General features: G+C 37.6%; 1 protein-coding gene across 8 annotated transcripts in view; it reads left to right on the top strand.

Moving 5' to 3' along the window:
- The window catches only part of adgrb3 (adhesion G protein-coupled receptor B3), a 170583-nt gene that overhangs the window by 52884 nt on the left and 100095 nt on the right, over positions 1 to 17604 (top strand). The gene's annotated exons all lie outside the window — the stretch shown is intronic.

Below are 17604 nucleotides of genomic sequence, written 5' to 3'. Positions count from 1 at the left end.
TATTGACTTCTTTTACACCTGCAACACAAAAATAGTCTTTAACTTGCAGACAGACAATAAATGTGCAACACAAACTTAATGATCTTTTAGGCTGTCCGCTCATTTTGATCAATCCCTCATTCATGTCTGCTTGTAATCTGACACTGTCATCGTAACCTCAAATGACATTTGCTAAAAGTGTATTGAATGGTCCTCGCTGGCCACCTTTTGCAATCATGCTAATGTGTTTGAGATGATATTTAGACTGCAGAGCCTGATGCACATAAAAACACTTTACTTGTGAGTCAGCAAAGCAGCCAAATGTGGTGCAAAACAAAGAAATCAGTCAGACACTTGCCCTTACATTGCTGAAAACGAATAAGTAATTATTTAATCAATGACGCATCGTTGTATAAAATTCAAAAAAATCATAATGGGACTTCTCAAGTCGGGTACAATTATTCTGTTATATGGACAGACTATTACCGTGACAAAACCTGTAGGGAGTGTGCAGGCAATGTACCTTAACATTAGGGGCTTTAATTTCGTGGCACAACCCACGCAGTGGTAATTTCATCCAGCTCACCAAGCGATAAAAACATACAGAAAGCACATGATTACTAGTGGCTGCTGTAATTATAAGAGGAGAATATTTGCAAATCAGTCATCTAATTTAACCAGACCAACATTACTGCATAAAAGGGAATCTTATACTCTATACATCCATCAATTTTCCAGATCCTCATAAGGGGCCTGAGCCTATCCCAGTTGACTTTGGTTATATGGCATATGGCATATGGCAAAAGCACATATAGACAAAAAATTCACCTTCCTGCATGGAGGTGAGGCAATGCAAGTTGACCACAACACTATGAGATTGATATTTGTTAACCCTTAGATGCATGAGTGACTGGACCCTACACTCTTCCATAAGTGGGTCAAAAATGACCCATACTAGAATCAATGCATTTTTATGCCCATTTTGCCATTTTGGTTAGGAATAATCACTTGTATGATATTTAGTATTATATTTAGGACCACACAAGAATTTCAGCTGTGTATCTAGCAGCCAAGGCATGGATGAGGAAACAAAAGGGCAATGCCCAACAATATGTATTGTAATGTTAGCCAGCTAGTGTCAGCTAGTTATAAAGTAGGCTAATTTGTTGATAATACTAACAGTCATGAAAGACACATACACTGTATATGAAGATAATACTTCTTGTATTAGCACTTTATGTGTAAAATAATCTTCCCGAGTGGTGACACTTCCGATATAGTCTGTGTGGTCTACAGTTAATTTATTCCTGACAGCCAAAGTTGATAAGAATCGAAGGTTCCTATTGGATTCCATAGAAAATGCATTGGGGTCATTTTTGACTCACTTATGGAAGGTCGGGGTAGTAACACAAAAACTACAATTTCTTAAAATGTATAAAAGGTAAGTTAAAAATTCGAATGGCATGATATTAAAAACATGTTTTTTTTAGGAATACCTGGAATATGAAATGATGAAAAATTTTCATTACTAAGATATTTCAAGAAAACAATCTGACCGGGTCATTTTTGACCCACTTATGGAAGGTTGGGGTAGTAACACAAAAACAAAAATTTCTTAAAATGTATTTAAAAAAAAGTTAAAAATGTGAACGGCATGATATCAAAATATGTTTTTTGAGGAATACCTGGAATATGAAATGATAAAAAATTTTCATTACTAAGATATTTCAAGAAAACAACCTGACCGGGTCATTTTTGACCCACTTATGGAAGGTTGGGGTAGTAACACAAAAACTACAATTTCTTAAAATGTATAAAAGGTAAGTTAAAAATGTGAATGGTATGATAGCAAAAACATGTTTTTTGAGGAATACCTGGAATATTAAAAGGTTGACAAATTTTCATTACGAAGATATTTCAAGAAAACAACCTGACCGGGTCATTTTTGACCCACTTATGGAAGGTTGGGGTAGTAACACAAAAACTACAATTTCTTAAAATGTATTAAAAAAAAAAAGTTAAAAATGTGAACGGCATGATATCAAAATATGTTTTTTGAGGAATACCTGGAATATGAAATGATAAAAAAATTTTCATTACGAAGATATTTCCAGAAAACAACCTGACCGGGTCGTTTTTGACCCACTTATGGAAGGTTGGGGTAGTAACACAAAAACTAAAATGTCTTAAAATGTATAAAAGGTAAGTTAAAAATGTGAATGGTATGATAGCAAAAACATGTTTTTTGAGGAATACCTGGAATATTTTCATTACGAAGATATTTCTAGAAAACAACCTGACCGGGTAATTTTTGACCCACTTATGCATCTAAGGGTCAAGGTCTAGGTCTACCAGCATAAACTCTGATACATTTTCCTGTTGTTATACTTCCTGTCTGCATTATACTCGTCCTGTACAAGAGTACTACATAATGTCCTTAAAGTACCCTCCACTTTTATATCATCTTATGTCCGTAGAGATTCAATTACTGGCTGAATACTGCTGATTTATGTGACCATTGAGCACGGTCCAATTTAAAATGAGGAGGAAGTACAGAGAATATGCATTTATCAGTGCCTCTAAATGCCACAATAAAGTGAAAGGAAAGTCAAGATTTAATTGTTTTTTTATCCATTTAATGTACAAGGCTTCTTGCGCTCAAAATGTAGCCCTTGGTGCTCTTGAACTTTAGCCTGGTTTATAAATTATAATTAGATTAAAGAAAGAGGGTGCGTGAAGGGAACTTTTTTTTTATGATTTTGTTGATGAGAGTGAAAATGATATGCAAAGGGCTAAGGTTCCTGCATTGAAAGCTCATTAAGGCTGCTCACAGTAGATCAAGTAAAGTGGGAGAAAAAAAAAGAGGGTGAGGGGACACATGGATCACATGTTGTGCGAGAAATACTGACTTAAGGATGTATTCAAAGCCATGTTGGGGGCGGACATCAGTGAATAATACATGCAGTCATCTCATATTATCATTTAATAGTGGTTATATAGCTATATATATTTCAAAAAGTGTGTGCAATACTGCATTATAAGGCTGAAGCTTGGATTGTTGGATTGACGCAAGCAAACAATGTCAAATTAAGAGATGATGAGTTATTGAAGCTAATCCAATTTAATAATTCCACTATCACTTTTATTGCAAATGTTGATCTGAAATCAGAGGACATATCAACATCAGCTACTGATATGGTTTGGAGGGCGGGGGGAGTGAGCCTGTGAAGTGTAGACATTTTTATAGCGTTTCACTTACTCGCAAGTTTTCGCCATTCGTGGGTGGTCTGCGAATAGCGGGGATCTGCTGGACTGGGAGAAAAAGCGGGTAAGCTCCCGACATGTTACACAGTAGGGGTGTCTTTTTGAAATTGCACCACTTCAACTGCTTTCATCACTTACATCAATTGATAAAATGTCTAAGGCTTGCTTCTTTTAGGCGCTCTAACGTGCACGAGGGCTTTTCACCGCATATCAGACAAGTACATCAACAGGCGTGTTCTTCCGCCAGAATAAGTCAGTGAGGAAATTGGTCATGTTGGCTTCGGAACTACAGTATTTTGAGAGTGAGGCTGCACAGGGCATTAAATGGACAGAAGCTAACATATCCTGTTTCACAGAAAGGATACAACCAACTGAGCAAATGTATTCAGAAACCTGCCCACTAACCAATTAAACAAGTTGTATATGCCAGTCTACTATTGCAGTAACTGTGGATCCAGGGAATGGTACAAAAAGTACAAAAAGTACAATTCCAGGGAAAAAAGTTTGATACCAAATTATTGATACTACTGATATCAAACTTTACAATGCTGGTATTGATATTTTGACACGCTTGGGGAGATTTGTGTTTAAGAAGCAATTACTATTAATCACTTTACTAGCCACATTTATGGTAATGGTTTTATTTTATTTGAATTTATTTATTTAATTTAATTAATTTATTTTTTAAATTTTTTAAATTTATTTAATTTAATATATTTATTTATTTGATTCCAATTGAGTGCATCCCATAATCAGTTCCCAGTTCCACATGTCCAAAAGGAGTAGGAAGAAGCAAAGCTTATTAAATCCTACCCCTCCATCTGGTACTTTTACAATCACTAACTGTTACATTTGTTCACTTCCTGCTTTCCATAATACAGTGGTTAATACAGTGTAGTACAGTGTTAAATATTTACATTTCACAGTGGTTTGTGCAGACCTGAAGGAGAATGACTCAAATAAAGTTGGATTTGATTGTGTACCTCTAGATTTGTCGTCATCAAATACCAAAACATCACAACTATAAACAAAACATTCAAAGATATCAATGGCTCAAAAGTACAAACCGTGGCTCCAAGGGGTTTACTGGCTGACAAAAGCTGGTATCGTCACCAATGGTGAGGGCTGGTCATCCAGGACCATCATTTTCATGATGAAATCGCAGAAGGCTTTAGTCTTCGGGTCCGGGTTTTGTGGCAAAACTGGTGTTTCTGATGAGGTTTGACATTTTGAAGATTGGTTTTGTTTGTTTTGTTTTGTTTTATTGCGGAATGCGACCAGTCCAGGTTGTACTGTGCCTCTCGCCCAAAGACACCTGGGATAGGCTCCAGCATCCCCGCAACCCTAGTGAGGATAAGTGACAAAGAAAATGTATGCATGGATCATTGCGGAATGTTTGCAGAGCATCTGGCTCTGTATAATGATAAAGCAATACAATAATGTGTTACACTGAGTTGAGGTTTGTAAAACTGTATACATAAATTGCTGTAAATTGCATTAAATTACATAAAGTGCAGTTGTCATAAGACAAAGCATTGTTTAGGTATTTCCCTGTGGTTCAGAATTCTTCTTTATACTTTGTAAACACCAACTGCTTGTTGTGTTTTTAGTGGGTTATTTTAGTACATTGTGTAATTCAATGTTCCATAATTCCACATACTGATGTGCTGAAGGCATTTAGTGTTGCTTAGGTATTTTTTTTTTGTGTGTGTGTGTGTTATTTTTTTTTCTCAGATCATATTTCTTCACTTTTGATGAGAAGAATTGTATTACCTTTTTTGGCTAAAATTATTTTAGTTTTACTTATGTTCAGGGATAGTCTGTTTGTATTTTATCACCCCTATATATGCAAATTTCCCCACTGAGGGATGAATAAAGGCATATCTTATCTTATCTTATATGAAGGTTTTTTGTTAGGTTCTTTGTGACTTCACAGATAGATACGTATATAGATTTATATAGACATATAGATTTAAACAGTTTTGGTCCCAGTATTGACCCCTGGGTTACGCCGCGCTATATATTTAAGATTGCAGATGTATATTTTACTAGCTTCACATGTTGCTTCCTGTTTGCCAGGTAGCTTTTTACCCAGGTCCAAATTAACCCTTTGATTATCTTGTTCGTTAATTAAGATACTGTGATTAAATGCTTATGTTAAATCCATAAATACTGCAGCTGCACACTCTCTGCGGTCTATAGTTTAAGTAATTTTCTCGATTATTTCAATTAATGCCATGAAAATTAAAAGGTTTGCTCTGTATCCATATTAGCTGTCCGTGAGTAATTAATTCTCATTCATAGATCACGTTGGGTCTTTATTTTTGAGAATTATGTTCCTGTTCATCATTTAAATTATGTATCCAAATAGTGTACATAACAGCTGAAGAAAATAAATGTTAGAAAAGGTCCTATTACTATATTCCTATTCTATTCCTACAATTCCTATCACATGTCGTTCGTGTCCCAAGAAGCAGATTTGGCCACCGAAGACCAGATCGTCCATGTGCCCACCCTCGACCGCTACCCAAAGCACATTGCACCAGACCCTTATGGTAGGTGGTGGGTTTAAGGGGGCGAGATCTTGTGTGATTTCTTCTAATCTAGTCTGGCTCCATGATGGGGCCCCAGTGTGCCACGCCCAGGCGAGATTCGGTCCCTTCTCTTGTTTGTATTCTAGAGTCTTCTGAATCACTCTTTGTATGGCCTGTCACCTCGGATCTATTTGCCTTGGGATACCCTACATACACATATATCCACAGATATAACCAAGGATCACTTGGGCACTCAAACCCCTCCACTACGATAAGGCAGTGATTCACGGAAGACTAGGCTTCACCTTGTGGACTGTAATCATAATAACTCCTACATTAACATATTTGTTTTTCGTGTTCCCCATAACGCTTAATATTCTTGACATGGTAACAGCAGGGAACAATGTTGACGTTAGTAATCAATTCCATACACTGAGCCAACGGTAAGATGTTGAATGGCTAATTGACCACAGTAATGGCGCATGGCTTCGTGGCTGTGCACGATGGAGACATGCACATTAAAAAACAATTAATTCCCAATACTAATGCCACTCTTGGCTGCCTTGACCGCAGCATATAACAAGACGCGGTCACAGATTAGTCATTTCAAACTCAATTTTTTATTTTAATGCAACCTATGCAATATTTGGGGTTTGAATTATACATACATCAATTTGTTTTTTTTTTTAAACCACATTACTTCTTTTGTTAGCTAATATACTTGCTTGAAAAGCCACAAAGTTATCATATAGTCATGACTATATTCAAGATAGTACCCTGAATTTTATGCACAGCCGCATTAGGAAAAACAGAAACAGAAAGCATACTGCTATCCTATGCTTGATTGTTGGGAAATGTTAGAAATCCTTTTAAAAATGACAGCAGGCTTATCCATTCCACATAAATTATGTTTTCAGTATGCACAATATTTTGCTGGCAGCTGTCTAAGGGAAGTTTTCCCATTGCTATTTTGATTTATTACTCCTAGAGCATGTTTATTTACATGCACACTTTGACGCAGCTTTGGAAGCATATCAGAGCAAATACCCCCACCGGGACAATGATTAGCAACTCACTGTAAGCTAATTTCAATTATACTGTAATCTGTGTGTAAATGAGTCATTTCATAATCCAGTTAATGTCCGGAGAAGACAACAGGAAATATATTTGTTCAAGTGAGTCACAGAAAGACAATATGATGTGCATTCGTTTGCAAACACGTTCACGTTTGAGTGAGCTGGATAAATACTGGTATACATTCAAAAGGAAAAGGCCGTTTTATATTCTGGGTCTCCAGATTTATACATGCAAAGCAGCATGTGCCGCCAAACGTTCGCTCGCATACACTAGTGCCATAAAGATATGTGGTTTCTACACAAAAAAGGTCTTAAAGGTTGAGTTTTGCTGTTAATTTTAATGATGATGACTGAAAGCATAATGAACTGTTGATCAATTAAAAAGAAAGTATCATAATATGTATTTCCAAAAACGGGTTTTGAAACAGTTTTTGTGTACTACAAGGCATTCCCAAGTTATCCAGCTGGCAGCGACCCGAATGTAACATGATGTATCGTACATAAGCTAACATGGGAAACATGAATTTACCACTTTTTGTCCATTACCACATTGTCCATAGGTATGAATGTGAGTGTGAATGGTTGTTTGTCTGTATGTGCCTTGTGATTGGCTGGCCACCAGTTCAGGGTGTACCCCACCTCTCACCTGAAGACAGCTGGGATAGGCTCCAGCATGCGGTATATAAAATATATAGCGGTATAGAAAATAGATGGATGGACATAAACCAAAAGTTCCTTTACGCATAGCTTTTTTCTTCCCAACCTGAAGTTTGGGAAACCCTACTCTAGTGAGTTTGAGATCCCTTAAGAGCGTGTAATAAACTGTGGCTGAATAGTACACGTTACAAATTGCTGCATTTTGTTTTAATTATTAATTGGCTCCAAAAGATCATATCAAAACCAGAACCGATAAAATTTTTCCTGTAGGAAATAATGTCAATCCAATTAATCTGTTCCAGACACCCAAAATATGAAAAAAAAAATAAACTTAAGAAATACACTTTATCAAAATTAATTATAGTTGTACATGCAGAAAACAATTCCAAATAATTATAAATGATGCATGAATAACGAATGGGTAGATGCACTGGGAAAATCTGAAAACGCAGGCTTGCCGTTTCCGTATGGACAAGCAAATTCAATACAAATCGCGAAGTAATGATTGTGCATTCATTGCACCTGGGGAACAGCATATGGAGTGAAATTGAACATTAATAAAACGGCACTTGCATCGGATTTTACCGATATCTAGATTTCACCTGTCAATTGCATCCGTACCCAGTGAATGAGCCGATGAACTCGCATCGCGCGCATGTGCATCGATATATCGATTATTTTCCACACCCTTAACACACACGCACACGGAACGAATTGGAGCAGCCGTGTTTGCTTATCAGAGGTGTTTAGTGTGCACAACACGAACTTTATATATCGTAGAAATTGTGTCAGTGTGATATGTTTGTGTGTGTGGAGGCGGGGGGCGGGGGGCGGGGGTGTGCGTCTCACTGCAGAGGAGCAGTCATCACATGGATGCTAGATAAAACTTAAACGACGACAGAAATGTTTTGCACATGGTTGAATATTTATTACTTTTAAAGTTGATAATGCCGTTTAAATGTGTGTTTAGGAAAGCTGAATCCTACAGTGTTTACATTTCAATAAATATTTGTTTATTGAAATGTATGTTTATTGTATGTTTATGTTTATTAAAATGTTTTATGTATATTTGTTTCATGTAAATTGAGGGAGCAAAAGCAGTATCGGCCACAAATATTGGCCCAAGCAAAATCAGCCATCGGCTAAGGGTGATGGAAAAAAATCGGTATCAGCATCGGCCCGAAAAAAAACAAAAACATATCAGTCGATCCCTAGTCTTGACTGCCAAAAGGGCCCACATGTAATTCCACCAGACTTATGGACTTATCTCCTCTTTCTTCTTCTATGGTTTGGTGTGTCACATCTGCCCATTGTGGCACAGTGTGGATGCAATGCAATTTTTTAACCCGCAAAAAAATCATTTTCCCATAAGGACATGGCTTAAAAGGAGATTTCTCCGTTTCCACGTCAGCAGGTTCTGTTTTCCCGGAATATGTCCTTGCACCTCATGAAGTCCTGATCATGTTTGTATTACTGTGCTTCTGTCCGGTTACAGTGCTAACAGAAATTTTCCACCACTGCCCCACAGTGAGTAAATTAGCAGTTGCATTCAGTTACAAAAATATAGAGTCAGTAACGCTTAAGGTGATTTGAATGGACACTCGGTTCTGCGGAATGAAACATTACACGTCAAAAATACTAGTTTGTTACAAAAGTTTGGGAAAAAAAATCTTCAAAAAACAAATCATTAGAAAACTGCGGAATTAAGAAACAACGAAACACTTTATTTTAAAATATCAGCACAAAAATCACAGGAATTCGTACTAAACTCAGGAAAGCAAAAACAATAACTAAAGAGAAACCTCACACAACACTCAGCATGCCACCTGACAGCCACGACCTTTAGAGAAAAAAAAAGACTGAACCAAAACAGGAGACTTTATCCACACGGAATAATTACACAACAAGACAGCCAGGGAAGACACAGGGGGAGGACATGGCAAAACAACACCAGGGAAAAACTCAAAGTTGCACACTCCAAAACAATTCAACACAGTGTTGCACCCCAAACAACAAGAACATTGAAGAATACAGTGAATACATGCAATCGAAAAGCAAATAAATACATTCTTTAAAATGGGACACACACACACAAAAACGCCATGTATCTTCAATAATACATGGACAATGTAAGCAGAATCCAGCGCAGCCATGCATATCTTTGAAACAACTGTAATAAATGTGATGTGATGTTCCCCAACTCGGTATCACAATCCATTAAATAAAAATCCCATCCCGCTGCTGTTGTGCTCTTGTCTGAGGTCATTTTCAGCATCGCCACAGTGTCTTTGTAATTATTTTTGAGAGGGTATTTGCTTTAACATGAGCTTAGTCAATGAGCCAAGACAGGGCATGTTGCAGGCATCTTCCTCATGACTAACTTGCATATGACACAATGTTCCCTATGCTGATAAATGCAGGGTGGCAGTCTGAAGCTCTGGGTTTTACCGCTGCAAAAGGAACAGACACGATTGGAGCCGTGGAAAAAGTGACAGCATGAATTATGAAATTCTCATTTGGGGGCTTGTTGGAAATGATGTATCTTACTTCAAAATGTGGTCATCCATTCTGCTCATCCTAAAGGTTAAAATGTCCTTATTGTGTGCTGCTCTATTTTTTATATATACAGTATTTCTGATGTCTATCTTTAGTTTATAAACTGGGGAATCTCCATGAATACTGCAACTCTATTAAAACCAAGGTCACTACTTGGCACGCCAAGCAAAATGGCTCAGTAAAGGACAAGGTATGCTCTTTGAAGACTGGCGGCCGACGCTAAAGGTGCTAAAAAATGTGTCATGTTTCGCACTTGACAGATGCATTGCTTGGCATGGCGGCGTGGAGCTTGGCGGTATGTGTTAGTGCCAGGTCATCCACTGGGTTTGTGTGTTTCCATACTGAAGCCAAGAGCTGCTTCACGGCTAGTACAGGCTACGTTCACACAGCAGGTCTTTTTTTTTTTTTCCTCATATGTGACCTGTACCTGATTTCGATATGAACAGTAGAATGCAGATTTTTTTCAAATATATCTGATCAGTATCTGCTGCTGCTGTCAAACTTTCGGGAAGGGTACTCACAAATGTAGTCAAAAGTTATTTTTGTCATCCAAGAATTATTTTAAAAATGTGCATCAGTGAAGTGGCTTACGTCAATATCCTACCATCGTACCGTTCTGACTTCCACCCACATGCTCCTTGGATCAGACGTCTCAAACCGCCATAGCCAAAAGCTCTGTCTACTTAGTCTCTTGCGTGTGACCGAATTTTAAGAAATTACCACTTATGTTTACTTCCATAAACACACAACGGTACCGTGTTTTGTGAACAAGTCACATTTTTTGGTGATGTGACTCAGTAGCGCTTAGCTTGGATAGTTCTCTTTAGTCATTTAGCCTGTTTGTTTTTCTTTCGTCTTTTTCCTGATTACAGTCGCCACACTACATACTGATTTTTGGCTTGAGCCCTTTCAATTCCGAATTCCCTTCCTGACGAATACCGATGATGCTTGGAGATTTGAACCTGAGGCGTATGCTCCAAAGTCTAGAACGCTAACCACTACACCACGACAGGCTTTTTAGTCATTTAGCTTTAAGTAACAAAACTAGATTTAACTAGAGAGGTTCTCATTCGACTGTTGCCAAGTGGAAATATCGTGGTCTGCATATAAACAAATATGATTTCTTCCAATTATTAAAACAAATGTTTCATGTATATAAATGTAAATGTATTCATGAAGAAAAAAATATCTGCCAGGTCTCAAGGGGGGTTATGAAACCACTATTCACATCAAAGCCAAGGTACCATGTAATAAAAAAATAACCAGAATAGTCGCTGGGGGCGAACGGCCATATCGTGAAAAAGTGCACAAAAATAATAACGAATAATAATGAATCAACACTGTAACACTGCTCATGACCAAAATGTAATATAGTGCAGCAGTGATGGAAAGAGGAAAAGTGCAATGAAAATCATATGTTGATCTTGATTGAACCAATGAGAGAACGGTAGTTTTATTCTACAATGGTTAACTTTTCTTGTACTTGAAGGATCGTAATATTACTCTGAATTATGTTCTTCATTTTTTTGTCCAGTTTTTGGCACCAACCATCTATGGTGATACAACTTAAAAGGTGTTCAAATTGAAAGGAAGCTGCACTTTTGGGGGAATTTCACAATGCTTATGTGAAACATGAACACACGTCTTTGTTTACCTTTGTTTCCCTGTGCGTTGTAACAAGATAAAACGAGTTAGTATGAGCTAGCTAACAATGCACGTCATGAGACCTACCTACTTTGATGCTAAAGCTGAACTGGGTCAAAAGCTACTTAGCTGACAGGAAGCAATACGTACAGCTAGGAGAATACACATCTGCAAGTTAATATATTACGTGCGGAGTTCTCCAGGGGTCAATACTGGGACCAAAACTGTTCAACATTGACTTCAAATCAATGATATCGCCAAAGTCATGAAAGACTTAAAGCTGGTATTATTTCCGGATGATACCACTGCTTTTTGTTCTGGAGGGAGTACAGATGGAATCATTAGAAAGGTCAGAGAAGAAATGGTCACACTAAAAAGATGATTTGATGATAATAGATTGTCCTTGAACCTAAGTAAAACTAAAATCATGCTGTTTGGTAACAGCAGAAAGGACATGTACCAACAAATATAAATAGACGATGTGGACATTGAAAGGGTGAAGGAAAATAAATTTCTGGGGATCACAATAGATGAAAATATGAGCTAGAAACCTCATATTACAAATATACAACATAAGGTGGCCAGAAATATTTCAGTATTGAACAAAGCAAAATTTGTTCTCAATCACAAATCTTTATTGCTCTCTGGTTCTAACCTTCACTCGCTAAATGTACTGCAAAAAAAATGAATGTGAATGAAAGTGCACAGATTCTACTATATATATCAGTTACCGCGGCCTTGTAGAAGTCGAAAGTTATGTTTATCTAGAAGGGAGAGCTTGTGTGAGTAAGAACAACGCCTTTTTCTTGTGTCTGCCACTGTTTTAACATCAGTCATATTTATGTGTTGTGTAACTCTAATTGTTCTATACTTCTATGAGAAGCTATTAGACCAGGGGTGGGCAAACCTTTTGACTCGCGGGCCGCTTTGAGTTAACAAAATTGTCTCGGGGGGGCAGAATATATATTTAATACGCACTATTTTACGCTTATAATTCTAACAGTCCACATTGAATTATTAGTCTAATTTTATCTGTAAAAGTGTCGTACTATAAGTTGTATGTTCTCATGTCACTTTTTTCAGGAGCGCTTTAAAGATCAGACCACAGTAAACTACGAAATTGAATTTTACAGTTTTGTTTTTTCTGAATCAAACATCCGACTTGACTTAGTATGTTGCCAGCTGTTGTATGTTAAAATTTGAAATATTTAGAAGCAGTTGATGTTTGCTAAATAATCACTAATAAATACAATAAATCACTATATTGACAGTTACTATGGTACCCATTATGTCATTGTATGGTCATATCACCTCGTACTTCGGTACGCGACAAAAAAAATAAAAACCTTAAACCATATTAGGAAAGCAGGAAGTGAACAAATGTAACAGTTACTGATTGTAAAAGTACCAGATGGAGGGGTAGGATTTAATAAGCTTTGCTTCTTCCTACTCTTTTTGGACATGTGGAACTGTGAACTGATTATGTGATGCATTCAATTGTAATCTGATGCATGTTCAAATGAAATTAAACCATTACCATATTGCAGGCTAACCTGAAAATGTACAAACACATGCAAAATTTTGATGTACATTTTCAATGTTAACCCAAAAACATGCTAACCAGGGCGTACGCTAACCGAAGTTCCACTTGTAGTTAGATATATCGATATTTTTGTCACACTTAAAACTGCACTTTCTCTCATTCACCATTACCATTACCATAGAAAGCAACTGGCGGGCCGGATTCAAACGCTTAGTGGGCCGCATGCGGCCCCCGGGCCGTAGTTTGCCCACCCCTGTATTAGCCTGACAATGCCCTGAACTATTACACTAATTTGCTTTCTCACCAATAACACAATTTTTACACAATTGATAATAAATAATGAAATAAGACACATCAGATCGCTATAACGTCCTGCTAAATAATCAAACCAACAAGGGTCAAAACGGTAATAACAGTGATACTAATTCAATTAAAGTACTACCCCAAAATGTGAGCATCCAATGCAGTATATGTTGTGTGCTTTCAATACTATTCATATTACCCTAGTCAGTTTAATTAGTAATCTGCTTTCATCCTTGTTTCTGTGGGAGCACAGTAGTCCTTTTCAGTTGTGTCCCTGCAGCAGCAGCAATTTTACTCATGGGTGGTTCAGCCCCGTCACTTTTTGGATGGAAAAAAAAAAAACGCTCGGGATTCTGCTAGTTATAAGCTGCAAGCTTGGCATCGCTTTCACTTGAAAACGCTCCATAGACGGATCCATTTTCTGATAGCATCATGCAGCGGAACTGAAAGCACAATACACGCCTCGCATTATCATGCACAGGGTAAATCTTTGTGAGGAGATGAAACAGAAAGGGAATATCTTTCATTTGTTGGGGGTGATGTTTACAGTCCCACTTGTGTTATTTAAACCTACCCTGTTTCTATAATGCAATATTTATTTACAGGCTTATTCTCGTAGTGGCACTTCATGATAGTATAATGCTTACTTTGTGGAATATGCATCTAAATGGTGTGGCTTTCAGCGGCAGCACAGATTCAATTTATGCTTGTTTGGATGAGTTGAAATGATATGAAAACAAGAGTTCTGTCGTCTGCTTCCCTGTGTGCGTGTGTGTGTGTGTGTATATAAGAGGAGGGATCATCTGCTCATAGCACCCAGCAACAGAGCTTCTTGATGCAGTGCTTTGATAACGTCACAGCTCCATCTAGGTTGCGCGGCGTGGTACTGCTCAATAACCTTGTGATTTAACTATGTGCTGCAAATTATCAATAGCTGCCACTCATTGCTCGTGCATCAACAAAATGCAATAAGCTGCCCTACAACAGGCCGCTCTCTCAGCGCTTGTCTGAATGCGATCTTGTCTTTGGGCGAGTTCACATCCTTTTCAATGAGGTGCAGTGGCGGCTGCACGGAATTCTAATTTGGCTGCAATCTAAGTCATTAGGAGAGTCAACAGCAAGCAAACAGATGGCAGAAGAAATATGACAGATAATTGCATGTCTCAGAGGACAATTTGTAAATCTGTATCCGATTCAGTGCAACCCCCTCATTTTCTTAATCAAGGACAAATTGACTTTTTTTTTAACATCTTATGGTGGTACATCCTTGAGGTTCTGCCAGTGTCAGTGTTGCACAATGAATCAGCGGTTTGATAAGCTCTTTTTTCTATGCATGAAATCGTCTTTAAGAAAAAATACATATCATTACCAATATATGACTGACTCTTCTTAATCATCATCATGATTAGTGTAATGACTTACAAAGTGATTCATCCCATGTGTTCATAACATTAAGTGTTGCACAAAGTGAAACGTGTTAAAGTACATTTTTATTTTGCTATCTTTTAGCTGGATTACAATTACACAGGGAATTAGCAAAACACTGTGAAAAGTTACATTAGAAATGGTGACGTTTTCATACATACATTACTATTTCTCCGTAATGAAATACATCTCAGAGGTCTCGTAATCGTGTATTGGAAAACACAATTAGTTTGAAAGGGATTTTAGGAAGCCTTACTGGGAACGAGTCGTTTTGTGTGTCTGCAGCTGCAATACCTAATGAGCTAATTTGGCCACGCCATTGTGTGTTGCTAAGAAGTGCTATTGTGCACGATATCCACTTTTGCAATTTGTCCATCAAAATAGATGCTATCTATCACAAACAACAACCTAATATTAAGGAGGGAAGGACACCGAGTGGTAGCAACTGGCATAGATATGTGTGCTACGGTGCTAACATTACAGTTACATGCGAGGTTAACTTTATTTTAAGATGTGCAGTGAAGCCTTTTTTTTAACCAAGCTGTCATATGTTTATTGAATTGAATTCGTTACAGATCCGACTGTGAGTAAGATTTCTTGTTTGTAAATACAATATTTGGGCCCTGTGTTTGAGACCTTCTACTTGTGTTTTTAATCAAACATTACATTAATCAATGAAATAACACTGCTATTGTCACCTTTGCAATCTCATTACCCGATGTAGTTGACATAATAATGGAATAAAAGCAATTTAAGACATAAATGAGACTTTTGTGTGTGGCAATAACTGCCTTTTGGACAGGAGTTGACGTCGGGAGTTTAGAGTTGAGTTTTAGCTAGATTACAGTCACAACGTTAGCCGGTGTTATTATCATTAGGATTAGGATTCTTATCTTATTATTGTGCCTATTGGCTCATTCCAAATTCTACAATAAAAGCGGGCAATCATGTCTGTGTTGGTTACTAGTGACCCCTAGCGGCCAGTGTAGGACATAACAGTTAATTTTATGACTTCCATTCAGCCTCTTTTTAATGCCTTAAACTCAGTTTGTGTTTTAGTTCATGTAGCCATTTTTATGCTTGAACATTCATAATCTTGGCCAACAATATGAAGCAATTTATTCCTAATTAATACATTTTGGAGAAAAAAAAACGCAAAAGAGTGAGGGTGCAATTTTTCAAACCGTAAAGTGGTGAGGGACGACTGTATTTAGACATTTTGACATTAAACTTTTTTTAAATCTAAAAGAAATAATGAGAATTATTTCACTTTTGCCATTTTGACATTAAACTTTTTTAAATCTAAAAGAAATAATGAGAATTATTCCACTTTTGCTTGAAACCAAAAGATTCCCCTTGATAAATAATAATGTGTTTCTACTGAAATTGCACTGTCAACACATAATCATTGTATACTTTGATTATTTAAAGATGCATTTCTAATCAGGTTTGGCCAAATGCAAGTGCAAATCCCTGATAACATGGTTTTAAATTTGTTTTGAATGCATTTCTGCCATTCACCATTATCACAGCTTCTCTTTAAAAGGGTCTAAGCACCTTACAAAGCCTAAAATAGTATCGCATTCAACTAAATGCGCCATCCTCCTAAGCTCAGCTGTTGGGAAGTGGATCAAAGACGAGCAATGGGTAATGAGGTAGTCCTCTTCCTGGTCTGTGTGGACTTCACGCTTGTCACTATTTTGGGGATCTCTTCAAAGTGCAGCAGTAATGAAGTGCCATTCATTAAGTGTTTGAGATGGCCAGTCAGGAATAACACATTGAGGGCAACAAGCAGAGTGCCCCCCCCCCCCCACCCCCCGCACGAGCGTTTCAAAGCGCTGTGAGTCCAAGCGTATTTCATGCAAGGATAGACGCATAAGTCAACGGGCATGAGGCTGCCTTTCACACATGGAACATGTCCATACAGTGAAGGTTACTGGCGGCATCACTGCTGATGCTTAAGCTGACAATTCTCCCAACGTGGAGAAGATCAAAGAATGTGGATGAAGGTCATATGGAATGTGAAATCTCTTTGATTCTGTGCTACTCCTTGTCTTGTTTGTCAAGTATACTGCCCGTAATTAGTTGTGGGACATTAATTAAATCAAGCAAGAATATCTTTGTAAATATGGCTGCTAATTAGGCCTGAGAGCATCACCGAGCTGCGATGGCTCCCGGAAGCTCTTGAGCCCTCCGAATCGGGCTCAAAAATAGTTTGGCATGGACAAGAGAAAACATTCCAGCATGATTTTAAATCTAAATACAACTTCTCCTGTGCTGTTCAGTCATGGCTTGTTTTGTGGGAAGGGGGGGGCTACGTAGATGATCATTGGAGCTACTTGTTAGTGCGTCACTTTCCTCTTTCTTCCCCCGTTTTTCAGTTGCTGCAGAGCTCTTCCACTTTTGGAATAAAGACAATGCAGCCCTGCGGATCCACTTATGAAACTGACTGAAGCAAAAGTAATACTGTATTCCTTTTAAATATATTCCAAATACAAAATAATCTGACTCATGAGGCTCAACCAATCAGTTTCTTAAAAATAAGAGCAATATGTTATTAGTTCCAAAATACCTGAGCCCCAATCCTAAACCTCTGATGATTTGTTAATGATGGCTATGCGAC

The sequence above is a fragment of the Doryrhamphus excisus genome, chromosome 20, assembly GCF_030265055.1.
Source record: "Doryrhamphus excisus isolate RoL2022-K1 chromosome 20, RoL_Dexc_1.0, whole genome shotgun sequence".
Lineage (NCBI taxonomy): Eukaryota > Metazoa > Chordata > Actinopteri > Syngnathiformes > Syngnathidae > Doryrhamphus > Doryrhamphus excisus.
Note: the sequence above shows the minus strand (reverse complement) of the source record. Positions and strands in the feature narration are given on the sequence as shown.